This window comes from Phodopus roborovskii, unplaced genomic scaffold (genome assembly GCF_943737965.1).
Source record: "Phodopus roborovskii unplaced genomic scaffold, PHOROB, whole genome shotgun sequence".
In the NCBI taxonomy this organism is placed as follows: Eukaryota; Metazoa; Chordata; class Mammalia; order Rodentia; family Cricetidae; genus Phodopus; species Phodopus roborovskii.
Window position 1 is genome coordinate 18,127,832 of NW_026126410.1, and position 23,673 is coordinate 18,151,504.

Consider the following 23,673-nt stretch of genomic DNA (forward strand, 5'->3'; position numbering starts at 1 on the left):
TTATGTTCATGTGATATTAGGGTGTACCTGGGTGTCGAAGCTTGAGGCTCTCATCAAAAGTTTTTCTCAATCACTCTTTGCCTTATTCATTGAAGCAGGGGCTCTGAAATGAACCCAAAGCTTGGTAATTCTGACAGTTTGGTTAGCCTGCTTGCTCTGGAGAACCCCTGCCTTCACTTTCTGAGCCCTGGCTGCAATGCCTGCCTGGCCTTCTTGGGGGAATCTGAGATCTGGTCCTCATATTTGCATAGTGAGAGTTGCTTCCATTGAGCTATCTACTCCTAGTTTGATAGGTTTTGAAATCTGTGGAATGCAATCATAATTGAGACCATCAGCCTTGCTGAGGATGTTGGCATGCTTCACCAACAACAGCTTGTAAGCATTGTGTGGTCAGAAAAATCAAAATCAGAGCACAGAGATTTTCTGTATTTTTAAAGTTTAAGCAGAATGTGGAGGAGATTTGGGACCATACAAAGTCGTACTTTGTACACTACACTGTTCTGCAAGTGCTGGACATGTGGACATGTAGCTGCTCCTCTCTTTCTCTTAAAAAAAAAAAAACAACTATTTAAAAGGGGCTAAAACATTTGAATATCTGTTGCTTGGGATCCAGAGCAATTAAGTCTATTCAGCAGTACTCTCAACACTTCAGCTTTGCTCAAAAACATGTAAATTAGGAGAAATTTCACACCTTCCTTAGAAGAAAAATGCAATGAAACACTACTTCAATTCCACTTTCCCATTGGGAGCCTAGTATGATCTGGTGGGAATTTAGTGAACAGCTGGTTAGTTCCTTGATTCAATTCAATATAAGACAGAGTCATCTGGAAAGAGCAAACCACTTTTGAGAAGACGTCTCCACATGGTTGTCCTATATGCAACTCTATATGGCATTTTCTTGATTGATGGCTGATGTGGATAGAATCATCCAACTATGGACAATACTGTCATTGGCCAGCTGGTTCTGAGAGGTATGAGAAAGGTAGCTGAAATTGGGTTTTGCAGCAAGCTAGTTAATAGTATTTCTCCATGGTTTCTGCACCAGTTCCTGCCTTGGGTTCCTGTTTGAGGTTGTGCCCTGACTTCTCTTCATGATAGATTGTGAGTGGAAAATTTAAACCAAACAAAACTTTTCTTGCCCCAAGTTGCTTTCAGTTATATTTATCAAAACAAACTCCAAGGCAGACTCTAAGAAGGTCACAAGAATCTAGAGCTCCTAATTATAAGTCCTTATATACCCCCCTCCCGCTGGAAAGATCTATGACATACTACCAATGAGTCCCCCCAACACTTCTTGGGTAAGGTGGAACAAACTGCAATGTTGGGAACTACTTAATGGAAACATTCATATGACAAGCAACTGACCAATAGTGAACAAGAATAAGAAACTAAATTCTGACAATATCTTATGGAAGTAGATTTCTTTCTCAGTGAGACTCCACCTGAAATTTTAATTTCATCCTGGTGAGGACTCTGAAGCAGAGGATTCAGCTAACATACTCAGTCACTGATCCACAATTAACTACAAGCTAATAAATACATGCTGCGCTGGCTAATATGGTTGTGTTGTAGTGAGCAATTAATCAGCAATCATTTATCAGTACGGTTGTCTTCACAGTACCACACCTTTTGACAAAACAGACAAAGGTCCATTTCAGCATCATCCCTGTGTACAAAGTTCCTTATTAAGTTGATTTATTACTGAATAATGTGTTTATTTTATATGAGTGAGTCTTCAATCAGCTTTACGTGGCATTTATAACATTATGAGGTAAAAGATGGTTAGCAAACACTATTCCAACTGGACCTCTGATGACACAGGGCATCATTATGTACATAACATATATTTTTTTTGTGTGTGTGTGTGTGTGTGTGTGTGTGTGTGTATCCTGTGCACAGCTTTTACTGACCAAGCAAGCATGGCTGAAGATGATAAACTAGAACAAAGCTCTCTAATAGGTGGAAATACTTCAGTGCATATACTGTGTATGAAAACAGATGTAACTTTTAAAATGGTCATGTCCCATGATGGTTATGCTATTTATTCAATGCTCTCGTGTAATAATGATAAAGATATCCAAAAGGAGCCTCCAGAAGACTTGGGACGGTATGGGACACAATTTTCAAGTCTAAAATTAATACCTTCAGAGTAATTTCATGCAAACTGCAAACTTCTGCACATTTATTAAAATTCAATCCCTTTAAGACAGAAAAGTTTAAACTTAGGTTTCTTTTCAAGATACTTTGTGAATTTTTCTTTATTGCGGGGAAGGGGAGAGGTAGGTTCGAGACAGAATTTCTCTGTATTGCTTTGGAGCCTGTCCTGAAACTCAATTTGTAGATGAGGTTGGCCTCTAACTCACAGAGATCTCTGCCTGCCTCTGCCTCCCAAGGGCTGGAATTAAAGGCACGTGCCACCAATGACCAGTGATACTTTGTGAATTTGATGATGTAAACTTGAATGTTTACAACAGAATATATTACGTATAAAAATATAATGGAAATCCTGCAGGCAGAGAGCTGGGAAAAGAGAAGGAGATTAAACACAAAATGAATGTAAGAAAAACAGGAGTGCTTCTATTTTGTAAGCTAAGTAAAAAATTAAAAACAAGCAAACAAAAGTTTTAGTTTAAACGAGACATGTGTTTTCCCGGTAGAAATAAGTTACTTAAGATGAAATTAGCAATACTAATGCCAATATAGAAAGATTTAGAACACAAAAATAAAGGTTGAATTGAAAAAACTGATGATGAATAAAAAATATCAGAACATACAATTCACTAGAAGCTGTGCTAACATCTAGGAGGCAATGCTTGCCAAGAGTCCCTACCTTTAATAGGGGGCAGTCTTGTTATGTATTTTATAAGATGTATAAATACATAAATGCTATCATATGAAGGTCACATTCTATAATATATATTTCTATATAGTAAGGAAAATACTATCTTAAGCAACACCATTGTTTATTTGTTAACCCTCACATTTTGGGGTTTGTGTGATTGGCAGGGCTGAGCTGGTATTCCCCTGCCACCTTTCAATAAGTGTCAGTGGGTGTTTATTTGGTACCAGGATAGTCAAGCTGGTCAGTCATACCCAGTGTTTTAGCAGTGGCAATTAGAAAGATGAGCTCCTTTGAATTGACCCTCTCTCCAAATGGGCTTAGAATCTTTCCATATCATCTTTCCCAGAGGAAAGCTAGAACTTTTTTCATGTCTCCTTCAGACTCAAACGAACTCAGGGACAGTTGCAGGCATTTTTTTTAAGTTCAGCTCAGAATTGGCACAATATAAGTTTCATATTCTATTGGTCAGTACAGTTCTAATCAGACCCAGACCCAAGGAGAGAGGAAACAGACACCATATCTAAAAGAAAGACATTTAAAAAAATTTGCAAGCATCTATAATTTGCCACAGATGGCAAATCAGACATGTAAAATATGGTAAGAATGCAGCAAAAATAAATATGGATATGAAAAGAGCATCAAACTTTTCATCAATAAAAAAAGGAGTAAACAATAGGATTTGCACATCTCCAATAATGATATCAAGCTCAAACTGATCAAGCAACAAGACACAACCAAAGTAGCCCACTGACAAGTGTCTGTGGGGTTCAGTAATGTAAAACAGAATGTTCTGGGCCCCACCCTAGACTTCTTCTTTGGGTATTGATATGATGGCATATTTTCATATTTTCTAATGTTACATAACAAGTTTTCACCAATAAAAATAATCCTGTTATAGGCTGACTTCTGAGCTAACTAGCATCTGTCTTTTCATAAAATGGTTTAAACAATTAGCTCCAAAGTTTTTTATTATATTTTGCAATATTTACTATTAACTACATGACTATTTCCAGTTTCAAGAATACATTTTGATAGACACACACACACACACACACATATAGGTACACACACACACACACATATATATGTAAAACCGTACTTCTTATGTATGTTTAAAAAGACGTTATTAATGACACAATAATGTAAACATCTTATATATTTTAAAGGCAGAATTCCGGAAATTATGGATATTAAATGACAAAGATGTTGCCATGTGTAAAAGGTATAGAATATTTAGTGTTTTTTTAAAGTTATGTTACAGAAATTTATGTTTTATCAGAATGTTTACATTAACTTGACAATGAAACTATAAACTGAATCATAAAAAAGGACTAACTTCTAATGAGTAACAGACATAATAAAACTTTATTATTAAATAATAGATATTTATTAAGAAATAATGATTGCAGTCTTGTGATGTGTGGCACATGCCTTTAATCCAAGCACTGGGGAGAAAGAGGCATGTGGGTCTCTGTGAGTTTGAGGCCAGACTGATCTACAGAGCTAGTTTCAGGACAGCCAAGATTGTTACAAAAAAAAAAAAAAAAAAAACCCTGTCTTGAAAAAAAATTCCAAATAACAACAACAATAATAATAGATTCAACTTTCTATCTGCTAAATTAATTTTACTGCACATTATTGAATTTGTTTTCCATGACCCTGGAGCAGCTTGATTGTGAAGGATAGTATGTGTGAATCTAGAGCAATGTTTAAGCACTGAGTCAGTGATGGGTGTAATTGTTTATTTTTTTTTTAATTTCATCCTTTATATTTTGACTTACCGTTAGTTAGATATTAAAATTATTTTGCTTAACGACAAGCATTTCTGGTTATGGTGATCATCACTAAACCCATATTACAGGTATTGCTATCTAAAAATTAAAACAAAAACAAAACTAAACGTTATCTCATAGCTTTTGTGAGTCAAGAATACAGGTGGAGCCTTGCTGGGTGATGCTGGCTGGAGGTTTTCTAAGAAGCTGCAGTTAGGCTGTCAACAGGGTTGTAGTATAATCTGAAGGCATGACTGGAGGGGCATGTACTTGTAGTACAACTCAAGCAGTTGCTGGCAAAAGACTTTCAACAAAGGACTAACCAAGACAGCTCTCCCCATGGCAAGTGATCCAACAGCAAGAGAGTGTCCATCTAAGAAGTTGGAGTTAATTTAAAATTTTAGTTTTAATTTTACATACCAACCTGGTTCCCTCTCCCCTTCCCTACCCAGCTTTTTTTTTTATTGCTTATTATTTTTTGAAAAAGATTTATTTTGTGTGTGTGTGTGTGTGTGTGTGTGTGTGTGTGTGTGTGTGTGCGCGTGTTCCCATATATGGGTGTTCCCATATCAGTATGGTGCCAAGGCATCCACTGAGGAATGTCAGGTCTCCTGGAGCTGGATTATAAGTAGCTGTGAGCCACCCAATGTGGGTGTGGGGACCAAACATGAGTCTTGTGCTTTTAAGTGCTGAACTATCTCCTCATAGCCCCAATTGCTTTGTAGTGAGATAGTTCTGTGGCACTGACCACGTGATTTTGTCTTATAACTGTGTCCATCCAAGAAGAGTTTGCTTCGGGAACTTTCAAACAAGCTAACGCTGAGGCTTTTATGATGAAGTCATTAACGGAGATTTTTCCTTTCCCTTCAAGCATCTTATTAAGCTCCTTCCGTACCAACAGCACCTCTCCCATATTTACATCAATGGAAAGGTAGTAATGAGGTATAGTCTGCTTCGACTGCATTAGCTTCTCTGCAATCACTTGGCGAATGTTGCTGATGGGGATATCCGTGAAGACACCTGCTGCAGGAGCTGGTGCCACTCTTGGACCTGGGGGAGCCATGGCAGCTGCTGCAGCAGGAGCAGCCTTAGAAGGCACAAAAGAGTCAATGTCCTTCTTGATGATTCTGCTTTCTGGTCCCGTCCCTTTAACTTGGGTGAGGTCAATCCCTTTCTCTGCTGCCAACTTCTTCGCAAGAGGGCTAACAAACACCCTTCCCTTTGGTCCAGCAGGAAGGGCTGAGGGTGTGGGTGCTAGAGGCAGGCTGGGCAGTGGGAGGAACAGCTGCCACCGGGGGTGGAACAGGTGGTGGTGCCTGTGGCTTTAAGGTGGTCACTTTCGTTGGCCTGTAGTCTGCAAAGGCTGCTATATCTTCCTGTTTTTCTACTATAATACAAAGTGGAGTTGCCAGGGGAACATCCCTTGTGCCTTCAGGGACCAGGATTTTTGCCAGATAACCTTCTTGTACTTCAAAGCCTATAGTGGCCTTGTCATTCTCTATCTCTGCCAGTTAAGTCTCCTTCACTGAGCTTCTCACCCACTTTCTTTTCCCATCTCTGGACCGTGCCCATGGTCATGGTAGGGGAGAGGGCAGGAAGAAGTACTTGCATGTGAGGAGGATAGGAACTACCAGGTGCCTTGGCAGAAGGTGCAGAAGGTGCAGCAGAAGCAGCAGGAGCTGGTGCTGGGGCTGCTGCCTGTGGGGTAGTAGCTGCTGCTGAATACAATGTATAATTTTTAAAGGCCTCAATATCTTCGAGCTTTCCAACTGTGATACAGATGATGGAGCCACATCTCTGGTCCCTTCGGCAACAAGGATTTTTGCCATATAGCACTCCTCCAAGCTCTCAAATCCAACAGTGGCTTTATCAGTTTCAACCTCTGCAATTAGATCACCCTCGTTGATTTTTTCCCCTCCTTTTTTTCCCCAAGCAGGCTATAGTGCCTGCCTGCATCGTAGGGGAAAGGGAAGGCAATGGAACCTTCTGGTGCGGGGTGGGGGGTTGGGGGTGACAAGCCGAGCAGGAGCTCCAGCCTCATAGCAAGTGGATCCCATAGGTCGGGGTCCCGCTGCTGAAACGAGTCGCAGTGAGGCCGGCCTGTGGGCTCCCAAACGGGGCTGGGGCTTCCTTCACTGGCACTGCAGTCTCAATGTGTAAAACGACTCTCTCTGCATATTGAGAGTCAGTAACTATATTGAGGGGCTCTTTAAAATCCATGAGTACCATGAGAATGGCATACAATTCTGCCTTTTGTACAGAATTGTAAGGGCTTTGAACCACTTTGCTAATTTTTCCTGATTTATATCCTGCCTTATCTGATTTGTTTGCATCAGTGTAGAATGTATGAACTCCAGAAATAGGTGTTTTTCTTACAATGTGTGGAAGAATCCAAATCGTTTTCTTTATGAATTTGATTCTCTCAGTTTTGGGATAGTTGTTGCTAATTGTTCCCAAAAAGTTACTGCAAGCTCTCTGCCAATATTCATTATCTTTCCATAAGGAAGAAATTTCCTCATTAGTTAAAGGTACTATAATTTCTGCTGGGTCCCTTCCTATTAGCTGACGAAGTCTTAATTTACCTTTTATAATCAAGTCAGAGATCTTTTCTATATATGTTTTTAGTTTTTTATTCTGTTTATGTGGTAGGAATATCCATTCTAATATGATATCTTCTCTCTGCATCAAAATCCCTGAAGGATATTCTCTAGATGGTAATATAACCAGAATACAGTCTATGTTTGGATCCACACGGTCCACATGTGCTTCTAGTATCCTCTTTTCTACCCATTCTAATTCCTTCTCAGCTTCAGCTGATAGTATTCGTGGACTATTCAAGTCCTTATCTCCTTTTAGGGCCATTTTCAAGTTTTTCAAATCATGCCCTTCTACTCCAATTATGGTTTGCAGTTGAGAAATCTCTCCTAGTAATTTTTGAAGATCATTAAGAGTCTGGTAGCGATCTCTTCTGATCTGTACTTTTTGTGGTCTAATTTTCTGTAGACCTATTTTATATCCTAAGTAGTTGATAGACTCTCCTTTTTGTATTTTTTCAGGTGCAATTTGTAATCCCCAGCGAGGTAAAACTTCCTTTACTTTCTCAAACATTTTTTCTAATATTTCTCCTTTAGAGTCAGCTAACAATATATCATCCATGTAATGATAGATTATGGATTGTGGAAACTGTTTACGAATTATTTCTAACGGTTTTTGTACGAAATATTGGCACAGGGTGGGGCTATTTAGCATTCCCTGTGGCAAAACCTTCCATTGATATCTCTTCACCGGTTGAGAATTATTATAATTAGGTACCGTGAAGGCAAATTTCTCTTTGTCTTGTTCTTGTAAAGGTATAGTGAAGAAGCAATCCTTTAAATCAATAACTATAATAGGCCATTCTTTGGGTATCAAAGAAGGCAAGGGCATTCCAGGCTGTAGAGAGCCCATTGGCTGGATAACTTTATTGATGGCTCTCAGGTCTGTAAGCATTCTCCATTTACCAGATTTCTTTTTGATCACAAATACAGGAGAATTCCAAGGGCTGGTTGATTCCTCAATATGTCCAGCATTTAGCTGTTCCTGAACCAGGCTTTCTAAAGCTTCTAACTTCTCAGAGGTCATAGGCCATTGTCCTACCCAGACAGGTTCCTCTGTTAGCCATTTTAAAGGTAGGGCTTTTGGTTCCTCTGTTTGTTCAGCATTTGTATTTTGTTTTTGTACTGCCTGGATATTTGGTCTCTGTCTTGTATAGTACTTAACAGTATTCTTTCCACAATCATGAGGTCGTCTATGGTTCCTATCTAATACAGGAGGAATGTTAATCTGTGTATTCCATTGCTGTAATAGATCACGACCCCATAAATTTATCACTACATCAGCCACATATGGTCTCAACCTCCCTCTCTGTCCTTCTGGTCCTATACATTCAATCCATCTCATGCTTTGTTTTACCTGAGACAGGGTTCCAATCCCTAAGAATTGAACATTTACCTCATGCAGGGGCCATCTTTGAGGCCAAGATTTATTAGATATGATAGTTACATCAGCTCCTGTGTCCAGGAGACCCTCAAACAGTCTATTATTCATCTTAACTATCAATCTAGGCCTATGACTATTTATAGCAGTTTGCCAAAATATACGTTTTTCATTTCCTTCTGTCATGTTTGATTCAACTTCCGTCACTAGTTCGTCATCCAGAGCAGTATGAGTTTTTATAATAGGCACAGAATTTTCTAATTGTCCTGTGGGAGATTGTCTTCCACTGTGACTGGGAATGTTCGAACCACCTGTGATGTGGGGGCCTTCAAGAGGCCCCCCCAAGGAGTTTCCCGATGGTAAAGGGTTTCCTTGCTTGTCTCTGGTCGATCTACACTCATTTGTCCAGTGTCTGCCTTTGCCACACCTTCTACATAAGCCAGGAGGCTGAGGCCTTCTGTTTGATTCATTCCTGGGAGTGTTATTTCTAGGGAAGCTTTGCCTACAATTTCTTTTTAGATGTCCTATCTTACCACAGTTATAACATCTGACATGTTGATATCTCTTCAAACCTTTGGGGATGGCTTCTCCTACCCAAGCTTCTAAGTCATCATAGTAAGGAACTCTGTTATCTTGATGTCTTCTCTGACCTTTAGATATGGCTTCTCCTACCCATGCTTCAGTCTTATTGTCATTATACTCAATGTTGCCTGTATATAGGACCCATTCATCTAAGGGTGCTGATCGCATTTTTAAAGGTCAAAGCACCTGTTTGCATTGAGGATTCGCATTCGCATAAGCTAAAGATTCTATGAGTATTCGCCTAGCATCTATGTCTGCTATCTCTAATTGTACTGCCCTAGATAATCTTTCTAGAAAGATACTAAAACGTTCTCTAGGTCCTTGCCTTATCTTGGTATAGGGTTCTATCCTCTCTCCTAATTCATGAACCTTATCCCAAGCATTCAGAGCTGCTGTACTGCATAGAGACAAGATGTGTTTATCATAGGCAGCTTGGGTTTCTGGGTCAGCATAGAGACCCTCACCAAGAATTTTATCTTGGGGAGCTTTATAACCTTTCTTTAAGCCCTGAAGTTCAAGAGCTTTTGCTTCCTCTCTCCATAAAGCCCTCCATTCTAATTGAGAGGAGCTTTCAAGGATAGCTGATATTAATTGATCCCAATCCTTAGGGGTTACCTTGTTATTCCATGCCCATGACTCTACTAATTGCTTCACATAAGGTGAGTGCATGCCATAAGAGACTACTGCTTCCTTTATACCTTTTAAATTTTTCATACGTATTGGTTCCCACTGATATGCAATGACACCTTTTGGATGTTTCTTCGTTGCTGGCTTTTCATGAATAGATACAGGGAAAACTCCCCTGACCCTAAATGGTGTGGAAAATTTTAAATCTTTTTCATCCCACTTCTGACACCAGATAACGCGGTTAAATAAGGATAAACAAATAGGCCGAATAGATGTTTATTCAGGGAGAAATAACTTACAACCTAGACAGATAAACACCAGGAAATTCAACCCTATCCTCTCCTGTCCGAGTCACGCCAGAAAGAGAGAGCCTTTACTGGCCCCCTCCGACCTCCTTCCACAGGTCACTCTGCCCATGGCTCCACCCCCAATGGGCGTGGTCAGTGCCACAGAACTATCTCACTACATTGGTTATTGTAATTAGTAGCTGTCTCATGTCTGCTTAAATGTGTTGTCTGCTTTAGCATTAAGCAATGATCAGCTCTGAAAAATACATACAAGTAACATTATAAAATTGAGCAGGCTGTACTTATGTATTTTGGGAAAATACACATACATAGACACACACACACACACACACACACACACACACACAAACCTGTGCTTGTGCAATGACAATCAAGAAGAGGCCAACGATTTGAAAAAGGAAGGAGGGGGTATGTGAGAGGGTTTAGAGGTAGGAAAGAGAATGGGAAAAAGATGAGACTATGTTATAATCTCAACAAATACTATAATAACTAATCCAAAATTAATAATAATGGAAAAAAGAACTTATTAGGAAATGTGACTGGCAAATATTTTCAAAATTTCTGGGTTTTCCTACTCTCTCAGCATCTTTTTGTTGAGCAAAGACTCTTCTTTTTTTTTTTTTTTTTTTTTTTTTTTACAGATTTCATTTTTTATATTAAAATTTAAAAATGTTTGTATAACACAAGTTCACAAAACTTTTCTTCCATTTTTAATGAAAATTTGTGTGATTTTGTTTCAAATGTACTCTTTTTTCATTTATACTCTATTTATCAAAGGTGATAGATGGATAAGAAGCCAATATTAAGGGCTTTGAAATCTTTATTTGTGGTCTGTACAGGGTTAATGAGGTGGTTCTGGGCTAGAAGTTTAATCTTAATTTACCTACCCACAGTCATTGTTCCTCCTGTCATTTATAATTTTTGGTTTGTTTGGTGTTCTGTTTTCATAATTTTATCTCTACCTCATACTGATCTAAAGACATCTTGTTTCTTCCCAGGACTGTTTGGAACATATATTCTTTACAGTTGCACTAGAGCCAGAGAGTTAGTTCTTTCCTGGAGATGTGCCCAGTTGATATTGCACCTTACATTTTATTGTTGAGGTATTGGCACAGTAATGGTGCATAAGTAACTTCTCCAGAAGCCAGTGGTTTACAGAACAGGATGTGTGGGCCAGCTGGAATTTGGCTAATCTGTGTTCAGTTCAGCTAGCTGATTCTACATTAGGTTAGGGGTCATGATAGTTTATTTTGAGTTCTGAATTGAAGTCATTGCTGCTTCTTTTTTTTTTTTTCCTGTTATTGCCATATGGTCTGAAAGCACTGGCTGTCTAGACCATGATGTTCATGGTAGATTGCTGGAATTCGAAGGCAAGCTATGGCACGTTCATATCTGATTAGATCTCTTTCAATGTGATTCTTAACATCCCACTTATAGAAGCTTTGTAGATATGTTTGCCATCATAAGGACAAGGGAGCAAACGTATCACAAACAGGCAAAGTTGATCATGTTTGGAACTGAGTATGATTATGATTAGGACTCAAGTCTGAAATAAGTCAGATCTACATGACCCCAACTGGATAGCATTCCCCGACATATGGAATTGGAGTGGGGGATGGGATGGGAGGGTGTTTAGAGTGCATGTGAGAGGGCAGAGAGGGTAAAAGGAAGGGAGGGAGGGAGGGAGGGAGAGGGAACTGGGATCGACATGTAAAATAATTAATTAAATTAAAAGAAATGCTTTGACTCCAAAATTTAAGTTGAAGGACAAGTTACTGGGGAAAAGGATTTCTATTTTTGTTTCCACAGAAAATGAAAAGATGTGGATTCCTTCCAGACTCATGTGGTTTGATCACACCAGACCGCCTGAAACATAGTACAAGGTGATCCTACATTCAAAACAGCTGGACAAAACAGCCCTACAGACTACAGCCAGGATATCTGAATCTTCTTCGAATCCCCCATGACAGCGCCCCTTACCAGCAGGAAGTAGTTTGGAAAGAACGACGCCCAAATTCCCAAATATTGTGTATAAATGTTTGTTTTCATTTAATTGGACTTTGTTATATAAAATTAAATAAAATAATAATAAAAAAAGAAAAAAAATTCTATATTACTTAGTAAGTGTTCTCTATTGAAATCTTCTATGAAATTTTAATAGAAACTATACTTCAAAATATACAATTAAAATATACAATTAAATATACAATTAAATGCTTTCAATCATAGTTATCCTGGAATAATTTTCTTCCACATCTCTTGAAAACAGGCCTCTAAACAGACATGATAAAGTGATATGATGAGACACAACACTAAGTCTTGTACAACCAACAATGTTCTCACACTCAATGGCCATAGGACAAGCTTAGGTGCTGGGGTGTCTCTGTTTTACACTGGGAACCATACCTTTCTGTGGGAGTCTACATACTTTGAACAGATAATGATTCATTTCTTCTCAAATTATATGAACAGAAGGAGTGTTAAAATGTAGGGTTGGAAGGAATTTAAATGAATACATTTTCACCGATTTTTTTTTTTAGTTTTGAGTTTTTTTTAAAAGATGTATTTATTATGTATATAGTGTTCCACCTGCATGTATGCCTGCATGACAGAAGAGGACACCAGATCTCATTACAGATTTTGTGAGCCACCATGTGTTTGCTGGGATTGAACTCAGGACCTCTGGAAGAGCAGTCAGTGCTCTTGACTATTGAGCCATCTCTCTAGTCCCATGAATATATTTTCTTAAAAGCAAGTTATCTGGTGTTAAAAATAAATTTTTAGAATGACTTACAGAGTTGGGGGAGATATTTAAGTCAAGAAAGATGAAATACAAAACCATTTATAAAATCAGAATATTTTAAAGAAGAGGTAGATACAAACTGGCACCTCTCAACCTATGGGTTGTAACCCCTTTGGGTCAATTTGTAATGATGAAAATACATCCTGTATATAATACATATACATTACAATATGTGTCACTAGCAACATTGCAGTTATGAAGGACCATTGAAAATAATTTTATGGTTGGGAGTAAGCACAACATGATAAACTGTATTAAATGAGTCACAGCATTATGAAGGATGAGAACCACTGTCCTAAACACTTGATTAGTGTTTGAAACTTCTTAAAAGACTGTAACAAACTTTCTCTACAGACAGAACTTTCCAGCTAATCCACGGGTCAAAAGCATATATCTAGATATCAAAGTATATTGGTACTCATGGGGGCATGGGCTGAATGTGGATGCTGTTAGACTGTGATTTCTTGTAACAGGATCTATCTTCACTGGGACTGAAGTTACAGATGGTTGTGAGCTGTCATGTGGGTGTTGGGAGTTGAACCTGGGTCTCCTACAAGATCAGCTTGTGCCCTTAACTTCTGAGCCACTGTCCAGCTCCATAATAGGATCAATCTTGACCCTTGTGAAGTAGCTTTAAGAGAGACAAATTTTATCTCAAGTGATGCCAAGAAAAAACTGAGGTTTGAAGTATTTTATCATAGAAAGCAGATGTATTCCACTAGCCACAAGGCATTCTTGATTTGGGAGTATTGTGACCTATCTGTGGTTACTGTTATTTTATTCCAATGTGGCCAACTTAAAGATCCCCTTTCCTCTCTGTTTTCACCATAGGTTCATGTGAAGAGACACATGACTCGAACAGAGACCAACTGGACATTTCAGGCAATTGTCTGACAGTTGTAAACACTATTAGTGTTGTTGAATAAAATAAATACTATTTACATGAAATGGAAAATAGATATCAATAAGTAAATTCATCCTGTATACTTTTGGGAGATCTGTTGTATTTGTCATGTATCATAGTAAGTGATTGATGAAAAAAGGAACAGCTCTCCATATCACATTTGAGTATTCTATTTTCAAAACTAAAATTTCATAGGAATTAATAAATATGCATTCAAATTCATCCTCTTTATTTTTGTTATTTCTCCTAATGATCTCTGTAAATTGTCAAGTACAAATTCAGTTCTTTTCTTCATCTACCAGAGGTAAAAATATCTAAAAGTTACATATTAGAAAGCTAAATAAAGACTGTGAATTAGATATAAAGTTTCTATATTTATCATTTATCTATCATCTCTCTCTCTCTCTCTCTCTCTCTCTCTCTATCAGATAGGTTCTCACAATGTAGTCCTGGTTGACTGGATCCACCTGCCTCTAGTTCCCAAGTGCTGGGAATTAATGCATCTACCACTGTGCCCAGCTTAATTGGTAGGTATTTGTTCTTCTTTTAAATATAATGTGGTAATTATTCAATTATGCTATAGAAAATCTTGTGGTAGATGAGCTCATAAGAAATATAGAAACAGATGCATGTACCACACTTTGCAAATGTCCACAGAAATTAGTTCAACACAATTAGTTGTAACCTGATGTCTTGGTTTGGCTATTTAAAGATTTTAAAGTATTTCCTTGAAGAACAAGATGAGAATAAAAGCCACAATATACATACATGTGAAAAAATAAAAAAATGAATTGTGCATCACTTTTAACTCAACAGGAATTTTTGACTAATAATGCTAAAACTTTCACTCTCCTATCAAATGTAGCCATTTGCTTGATATCAGCATCTAAACTTAGTGTTGATTAAAGTACAACAAACACAAAGTTATTTGGAACATGTGGGTACCAAACACAGGATGATTTATCCTACCTTTGCATGTGGAGCTTTGCTCAGCACAGCTGGGCCCAAGATTTACCAAAGTCTTCTGGACACTTTATGGCTTTTGGCTATTCTAACTGAAAAAAAAAAAAACAGAGAGAGAAAGAGAGTTTTGTTTTCAACAAAGGACAGGCACCACACACCACTTTAATATAGTACTAATTCTGTCATCATTGCTGATTTACCCCACCAAAGGGAACATGTCTTGGCTTTGGGTTGACAAGAACCATGTGGTTTTTTCAGACTTAGAACACTGAAGGGAAATGGTGTATTTGGTCTGGCATTTCCTGTCTTGAAAAAATAGTAAGTATTGGACTCTAAAAGTTAATCTAGAAGGCACTCAAATGTAAACATTTTAGCAATAACATTGAAAAAACAAAGACCACTAACTTTGCATTGCTGCCTGTGTCTTTAAGGTCACATCCCCAAAAATCTTTGCTCAAATCAATGAATGTCCTCAAGAACCCCTTTCTTCTGTCTGTCATGTTTATAATTTGAGGGACAGCTCACATTTCTCCTTCATTTTGGGGTCAGGATTCTCTTAGCTATTTGATGTATTTTCATGGTGTTTTTCTAACTTATAAAGAATGCCATTTATATTTTGATAGAAACTGCATAGTCTAGAGATAATTTTGGATGATATGACAATTTTAGTAATGTTAATCACCTTACTCATGAACAAGGGTGTCCTTTCATTTGTCACCCAGAAGAAGAGGTTTTAACTTTGTCTTTTTCAGAACACTGGGTGTGTGTGAGTTAGTCACACAGAAACTGTTTTGTTTTTTATTGACACATGATTCTCTATCCCAAATTCATTTTACTTATTATTAGTGGAGGGGCTGGGGTATGTGCATACATCAAGAGTTCCTGCCAGGTGCAGATATTGAGTTTTATCTAATACTTTCTTTACACCATTGAGACTGTCACATTTGCATGTGTGTGCTTCAGTTTGTCCTGCTGATGTTATTTTTCTCATCTGCTGATTTGTGCATGGGTGCCATTGTAAATAAATCCCACTTGATTCCAAAGAGGTAGAGGTGTAATCTTTTTGCTTCCAAAGTTGTTTATTTTTTCTTGTGTTTTATTGACAAATTTTGCATATGTTTACTAGAAACATTAGCTTATCATTTTTTTTTCTGTTATGGGCTGGGTTTAGTTACAGGACAAGATGGCCATGAAGAACACATTTGAAATATTTCCTTCCATTCTTTACTTTGAAACAATTTGAGAATAATCCTTGTCACTTCCTCAAAAGCCAGGGAACACAGCAGTGATGCTGCCCATTCTGGAATCTCATTGGTAGGAGAGGTTGTTTTTACTTTTAATTATTAATTCAAATTGTTAATCCTTTGTTTGTTCAGGACTCCTATGCTCGAAGATCCAATTCTGAAAGGGTATACATATAGGAAACATTCCAGTTTCTTCTCTTTTGTCTCTGCACGTTCCCGACAAGCCATGTTTAATTTTGGTCTCTAATAATCTTTCCTATCCGCTGTGAACCCTCTCCTTTCATCTCGGCTTTCATTTATGACTCAGCTTTCTTTTTCTCTTATGTTTTTTAATTTTGTTTATCTTTTTGAAACCCAACTATTTGTTTCATTGATCTTTTGTGCATTTCTGTCTTTTCTAGTCTGTCTTCCTCCCTCCCCCTGGCTCCCCTCTCTCTGGCCCTTTCCTTTCCACTTCCTCATTCCTTCCTCTCCCTCCTCCCATCTGATGTTGGACTTGCTTTTTTGGTTCACAAAATTGTATCATGAGGCTGTTTATTCTAGTTTTCCATCTGAGGGTCCATCTTAGCAGTGCTGCTTCTGTATCCCATAAACTTGTTATGAGCTTTTCATTTCCATTTATTTCAAGGCCAGTTTTAGATTTTTACCTTTTGGTTTCTTTGGAAACACACCCCAATTGTTCTATGGTTTGCAAATTTCCTCTCACTGTTGATTTTCCTTCCATACGATTATAGCATGAAAATATGTAATATGAAGTTATTTTTCCAAAAAAGTTAATTTTTTCAAAAGAATCCTTTAGAAATGGGTTTTGTGGCCAGCATGTGCTCCAAGAACTAATGAAACTTTGTATGCCTCAGCTGCTACACAGAACAATCTATATATGTATGTTGTATCCATTTTTTTCTATACAGCTGTTCATCACTGGTATTCTGCTGGGTCCCATTACTAGTATCATGAATTCCATTTTAGATACATAGTAGCCTGTAGTGGTGTACATGCCTATAATGGCAGCATTTAGGAGACTCAGGTAGAAGAGGATCATGCATTTAAGACTGGTTTTGCTTTATAGTAAGACCCAGACTCAGTAACAAGAAAATTCAGAACAAACACACAAACATACACATACATGTTATAAATTGCCAACAACTCTATGAAAAACAATGAGCTCAACATCAGCAATCATCAGTAAGAGGTGAAGACAGTATGGTGCTTCACTCCAGCAAGAATGACTGTCAGCCAAAACACCCAAGGTCCCAAGTGCTGGAGAGGACGAAATTTAATGTGAACAAAAGGGGACGCAGACACCTTATTGTGGACATGGTCCCTAGTTTCTATGGCAGTGTGAATTATAGGCTGGTGATCCTTTGCTCTGTCTAAAATCCATATATGAGTGAGTATATACCATGTTCCTCTTTTTGTGACTGTGGAAAGGGACAGGATCTCCTGAGTATATTGGGAGTGGAGGGGGGACAGTGAGTGGAGAGGGAGCTAGGAGAAAGAAAAGGGGAGGAGAGGAATGCACGTGGGACTAGAAAGTTTGAGTCAGTGGAGGAATAGATGAGAGAGAGAGAGACAGAGACATATACAGAGGGAGACACAAACACACACACACACACACACACACACACACACACACAGAGAGAGAGAGAGAGAGAGAGAGAGAGAGAGAGAGAGAGAGAGAGAGAGAGACCATAAAAGAGGGAGCCATTATAGGTATGAAGAGAAAACTGACTTTAGAGAAATGTCCAGAGACCTACAAGGATGAACCAAACTAACAATTTGAGCAACAGTGGGAAATGTTGCCATAAATTCCCCTCCCTGGTAATGAGATTGATGACTAACTTATCCACCATCATAGAGCCCTCATCTAGTAGCTGATGGAAACAGAAGCTGACACCCAAAGCTAAACACTGAGCCAAACTGGAATCCAGGTGCAGAGAAGGAGGACAAGAACAGACTACAGTAACCCACAGAGACAGCTAACCTGAAAAAGGAGGAGTTAATGGGCCCCCAGACTGGTAGCTGGGAAACCAGCATTGGACTGACTCAGACCCCCTGAATATGGGTCTTAGTTAGATGGCCTGGGCAGTCTAAGGGACCTCTGACAGTGGAACCAGGATGTATCTATCCCTGGCGCACAAAAGGACTTTGGGAGCACATTCCCCATGGAGGGATACTCACTTAACCTAGAGACAGGAGGGAAGACCTAGTCCCTACTCCAAATGACTTGACAGATTTAGATGACCCCTCCAGGAAGGCATCATCCTACATGTGGTGTGTGGGGGAGAATGGGATGTGAGCGTGGTCAGGGGGCATGAAAGTGTGGAAGAGACAAAGGGAGGGAGGGAGGGGAAACTGAGATCAATATGTTAAATAAAAAAGAAAAAAAAAAAAAAGAAAAAGAAAACATTCTTTAAAAAAAACAAACACAAACATAAAACAGTGAAACTTTTTGGCATGTAGCACTGTTAACAATAGCCCAAAAATAAAAAAAAAAGTTTTTTTATTAACTGATGAACAGATAAACACTGTGGTAATAAAACAAGTTATTTAGTCATTAAACTAATGAAATGTTGCCACTTAGGGTGGCACACACCTTTAATACAAGCTCATTGGGAAGAGAGCTTAGAGGATCATAAGTTAGACTTGATAGCTAAACAGAACACATTTCTTTAGATATTTGATATCTTTACAGAAAAGATATTGTAAGGAAATCAAAACTCATAGAGAATAGAATGCCTCTTTTCTGGCTCTGTTTGGAACTGTTTGAATATACACCTTGATATTTGTGTTCCCATCAGCTGTGCCTGGCTTGAAGTTACTCTAAATTGTATGAAACAGTGGGGTTTTTTTAATTGTTGTTATTGCTTGTTTGTTTGTTGTTTTATTTTGTTTTTTCAACTGTGCCATACTCTAAGACTGTTTTACAAGCAATTTTTGATTGTTTATTGAGGATGACTCTATACCTGGGTAGACATGGGCTTGACACCTCATGTGAATTCATTGTTACTCAATAAAATATGATATTGTAGAAAGGCAAAAAATGTTTTTGTTTCTACTATAGAAAGCTCATGGAAATTTTTAGTAGTATTCGTTTTACAACTTAAAATGTAGTTACTCTCTTTCCCCCTTTTCTTTCCTACTCCTGACTCCTCCATGTTCTCCTTGTCCCCTCTCAAAATGGTGGCATCTATATATAACAATAACAAGTAAAGAAAACAGTACGTCTCAGTATATAAATATAACTTGCTGAGTTTATTTACTGTTGCTTATATGGGTGATTTTTTAAGGCCCATCCCTTGGTATTAGATAACCAACTAAGGACTCATTCCTGGGGAGGATTATTTCTCCCAATTTAAGGATTATTTAGTTGCCTGTAGTTCTTTGTCTTTGCATTGGGCCCTATGATATTTCTCCATTTATATTAGCATGTCTGTTGGTGTTGTTCTTTTCCAAGTTTTGTTTAGGCAGCCATATTGTTGAGGTATCATGGGTATAGCTTCCTTCTCCTTTCCAGAAGACATAATATTACAGCAGCTTCGCTGGTCCTATAACTTTTAAAATCATTATGTACCCCCCTCCATTTTCCATGATGTTTCTATGATGTGTAGGACTTCTGTTTCACATGCACTAAGTGTGACTGCTTAATCCACAGTCACTTGGTCTTTATAGTTTGACTGGGTGTGGCTTTATGGAGTGAGCTCCTATTGCAAAGTGATGTTTCTTTGATGATAGGTAAGTGATACACTTATCTTCAAACATAAGGGTAGATATTAAGAATGCAGTTAGGAACAATGTCCATTTAATAACATGGTAGTATTAGGTTCTCCTCTAAGATCCATGACCTCACTAGCTCCAGGTTACCAGTACCAGGCATGATTTCCCTCATGTTGTAGCATACCTTATGTGTAATTAGAGAGCTGTTGGTTAGCATCAAAATATGATGCCCTTATATTGCCATGCTGGTTATTGTTGTGGTTCATAATGTAATAGTGTTCTAAGAAAAGACATGGACTTTGTATGAAAATAATAGTGGCTTAGGTAATTTTAATAGGTATGGCTTATTCAAGCTCCTCACAAATAAGTATCAAGGAACCAGGCTAATGATTGAGGAAGGAGGCAGAGATAGGTGTTCTAGTATTTAACTTGAACAAGTAAGGCTACTGAGAGGTAGTAGTACTCCTCACAGGAACTCAAGCAAACAAAGTACATTATGACTTGCTTGGCAGATGGGTAACCATTTTAAGACAATCTGCTGGGATTCAAAAAGCAAAAGTAAATCTTTAACAAGTTAATGCCCTTTAAGGTTTTGGGTAGTTCGAAAAACTCCAAGTGAGCAAGCATTACATAGATGCTTTAACTGAAGGAGAATTAGGCATCATATAGTAGGTTGATTATTTGTCCCTAAAGGTGCCTATACCCTAATCTCAGAAACTGTGAGTGCACTATTTAGCATATCCAAAAAGGTCTTTCAGTTGTAACTTGTAACAAGAAAGATGTTAAAGTAGATTATGTTGTATTATGCCAGTGAGCCCAATCTAATCAAAGAAATCCCTCAGAGCTGTAAACATTCTATTGAAAGATATGAAAGAGACATATGATAGAGGGAAATGAGGCACTATAAACAGAAAGAATTGGGTCACAGATTCTAGTTTTGAGATAAGCAAACTCAAGAATGAGAAGCAAACACAGGCCTTTGATGGGAGATGTCATTCTGTAAATATGTTTCTCTTACTGGTTAATGAATAAAGCACTGTTGTCCAATAGGAGAGCAAAATAGGCTGGACTATGAGGCAAGGAGGTTTTGGGGAGAGGGAGGAGGAGATTCAACATGTAGGACTTGAGAGAACAGAGGTCTGGTTCCTCTCTCTGGTAAGATAGACCACATGGAAATACTTAGATTGATAGAAATGGGTTGATATTTAAAACAGAGCTAACAAATAAGAAACACTAGTGACAGGCCAACAGCTTTATATCTAATACAGCGTCTCTGTGTGTTATTTGGGGCTGACATGGCTGTGGGTCCAGGATGGCAGGAAAACCTGCTAGTAAGGCCTTAGAATTGGAAGGTAGAGAATAACTGAAAGCCTGCAAGGATATGAGGCATCTCTTTGTAAATTATAAGGAATGACATTGTGCCAGCAAACTCAGTGAGCATGGAAACATGATTTACAGAGCCCTGAGGGAGCATAGATGCTGGCACCTGTGTTGGCCTTCTACTATTAAAATTTATGGGACAGCAAATAATGTTGTCAAAGCTATTAAACTTTTGATAACTTTTCTTTTCTGGTAGTAATAGAAAATACAAAGTGCAAATCTCTTTTGCTTTCTAAGAGTAGATACAGAAGCAAGTGAAGTTACTGGTTAAGACTGGTGGCTGGAATTTCCCACTGGAAACCAGTACATGAAGGGAATAGAAAATCTGAGGTGTATTGATCAACCTAAGAGAATTAGTCTGCATCTACAAAAATGTGTGGGCATGTTCACTGAGGAACCAATTCATTAGCCATACAGTGGGAATACAGTTTTCTTCAGGAAGCAAGATTCTTGGCTTATACTTGGCAGAAAGTCTGGTTTGTACTGGCCCCTGTTGTCTCCCTGAATTTTACACTTCAACCCAGTCAGCTAAGCCCTTCCTTGACCTTCGGCCACTAGAGATAAAGTGAGAGCAGTGAAGACCTAAAGGAAATGAAGAAAGGTTGACATTTAAGTCACAAAGAGAGTAGAAACAGAAAGCAAAACACTGAAGAAAAGCAAACAAAAACAGGGTCCCAGCCAGAAGAGAGCATTGAAGACAAATCAGGAGACAGCAGAAAATAGATAAAGTGAAAGCCAAAGGCCCAGCTCTCCACTAAAGTAACAGATGGCGATTTAACATTCTTTAGCAAAATGAGTATTATTCTCCATTAGTGTGGATTAACTTTTACCAGGACATTAGCAAAGAAAGAAAACTATGAGATTCATTTTAAATTGAGCTTATGTTAATGTAGCAAGTTTCTACTGCAATAGTCCCACAGACACAGACTTATGGACATACACGAACTAGCACAGATTTTATTTGAAAGAATTCTCCTGAAAACTTAAATTGAGTGTGTTAGGTTCAACGTTCCTGCCCCCACAATGGCAGTGCTGGTGACATAGTCCTAAATGGAAAGACTTTGGTCAGATAAACATGCCTAAGGTGGCTTTCTATTTACCAGAAAAGCAGATCTCCTTAGGTAGGTTCCTGTTTGTAAGGAACAACTCTTAATATGTAAGCTTTCCCCCAGAGTCAACTACCTTGGGCAAGGATGCTTAGCTCCAGGTCAATCTGGACAGCCTATATCAGTTTAGATCCCCATCATGCTGTCATATGAAATCTGATTGCTTTTATACCATTCTGTTCTTCTCTGCGTCCCCCTCCTTCCCACCCCTCCACACAGCTTTGGCAGTTTGATCCCTAATAAATCTTTATATATACTCACAGATTAGTCTATCTATGTCATTTCTTTTTGGAATTGCTTGTAATGAGCATAGTGTATCAGGTGCATAGATGATACATCTGTGCTTTCTACAATATTGGCACCTACTGAATAACAGTGTCTTAATTCGGGTTTATATTGCTGTGAAGAGACACCATGATCACATGGTAACTCTTATAAAGGAAAACATTTAATTGGCCTGGTTCACTTATAGATTCAGAACATGGTGGCCTGCAGGCAGTAGTTATAGTCTTATGAATAAAAGTGGCTGTTTCTTGCTGTATATTCTTCCTGTAGTTTATGCCTGTCTATAACAAACTTAGGATTTACTTCCTACAGTTTAGCACTATCTGATCATTTACTGGGCACAATTTCTCCCATGCATTTGGAGTTTACTAATTATATCCCCTAGCTATATGTAAAACCTGTTCTCCATTACCAGATCCTAGTTTACTGACTACATCTTGCAGCTAAGGGTGAGACCTGTTTCCCAATATCAGGTTCTTGTTTCCCTTTAAGTACAGAGATCTGACTTCTATAATTATCCTTATTGACAGGTATTTGGTCAGTGTTTAGGGCCCAGGCAAAAGCATTCCATCTAAGACAATACCAGATATCCAAGGACATGGAATTACTTCTCAACCAAAGCTGTTGATTCATAGCTGTCCAGATAGAAAGAAAAAAAAAATAAGCATGGCCTATTTTTACCTTGTTGGAAGATAGAGAAAAATAACCCAAACTAATCCTGCACTAAAAGATTCTCAAACTTTTTGCATTTACCATCATCACAGTCTAACCCAATACTTTAGCTCAGAGTTTACTGCTTGTGTTTCCCCTGAGAAGATGACGACAAAGGTAATCAGCCTATTTGCTCATCTTCAGGAAAAATTCAACTTTCCTTAAGGCCTGTGCTACCACTGAGGCCAGAGCAATGGAAGGGCCAGGTTCCATTTCTTGTGCAAATTAAATTTAGATCCTTTGCCTGACTTTCAGCTCTAAGTAATTGATGCTAAACGTTTCTTTTATCAGGAAACCATATTGAAAGTGCAGACAGGAGACTAAAAGCTGCTTGCCTGTATTCTTCTGTTGTTTACTAGGTTGCCAGGTTACCCGGTACTCCCTATGCATGATGGGAGAAAAACAGCCACAGAATTAAGAGACAATCTTTGCCTTACTCATGAGTTTTATTGAC

At 38.3% G+C, this 23,673-nt stretch overlaps 1 pseudogene; it reads right to left on the minus strand.

Moving 5' to 3' along the window:
* Positions 1-5,308: 5,308 nt before the first annotated feature.
* Positions 5,309-23,673, minus strand: part of LOC127220770 (dihydrolipoyllysine-residue acetyltransferase component of pyruvate dehydrogenase complex, mitochondrial-like) — a 118,502-nt pseudogene continuing 100,137 nt past the window's right edge.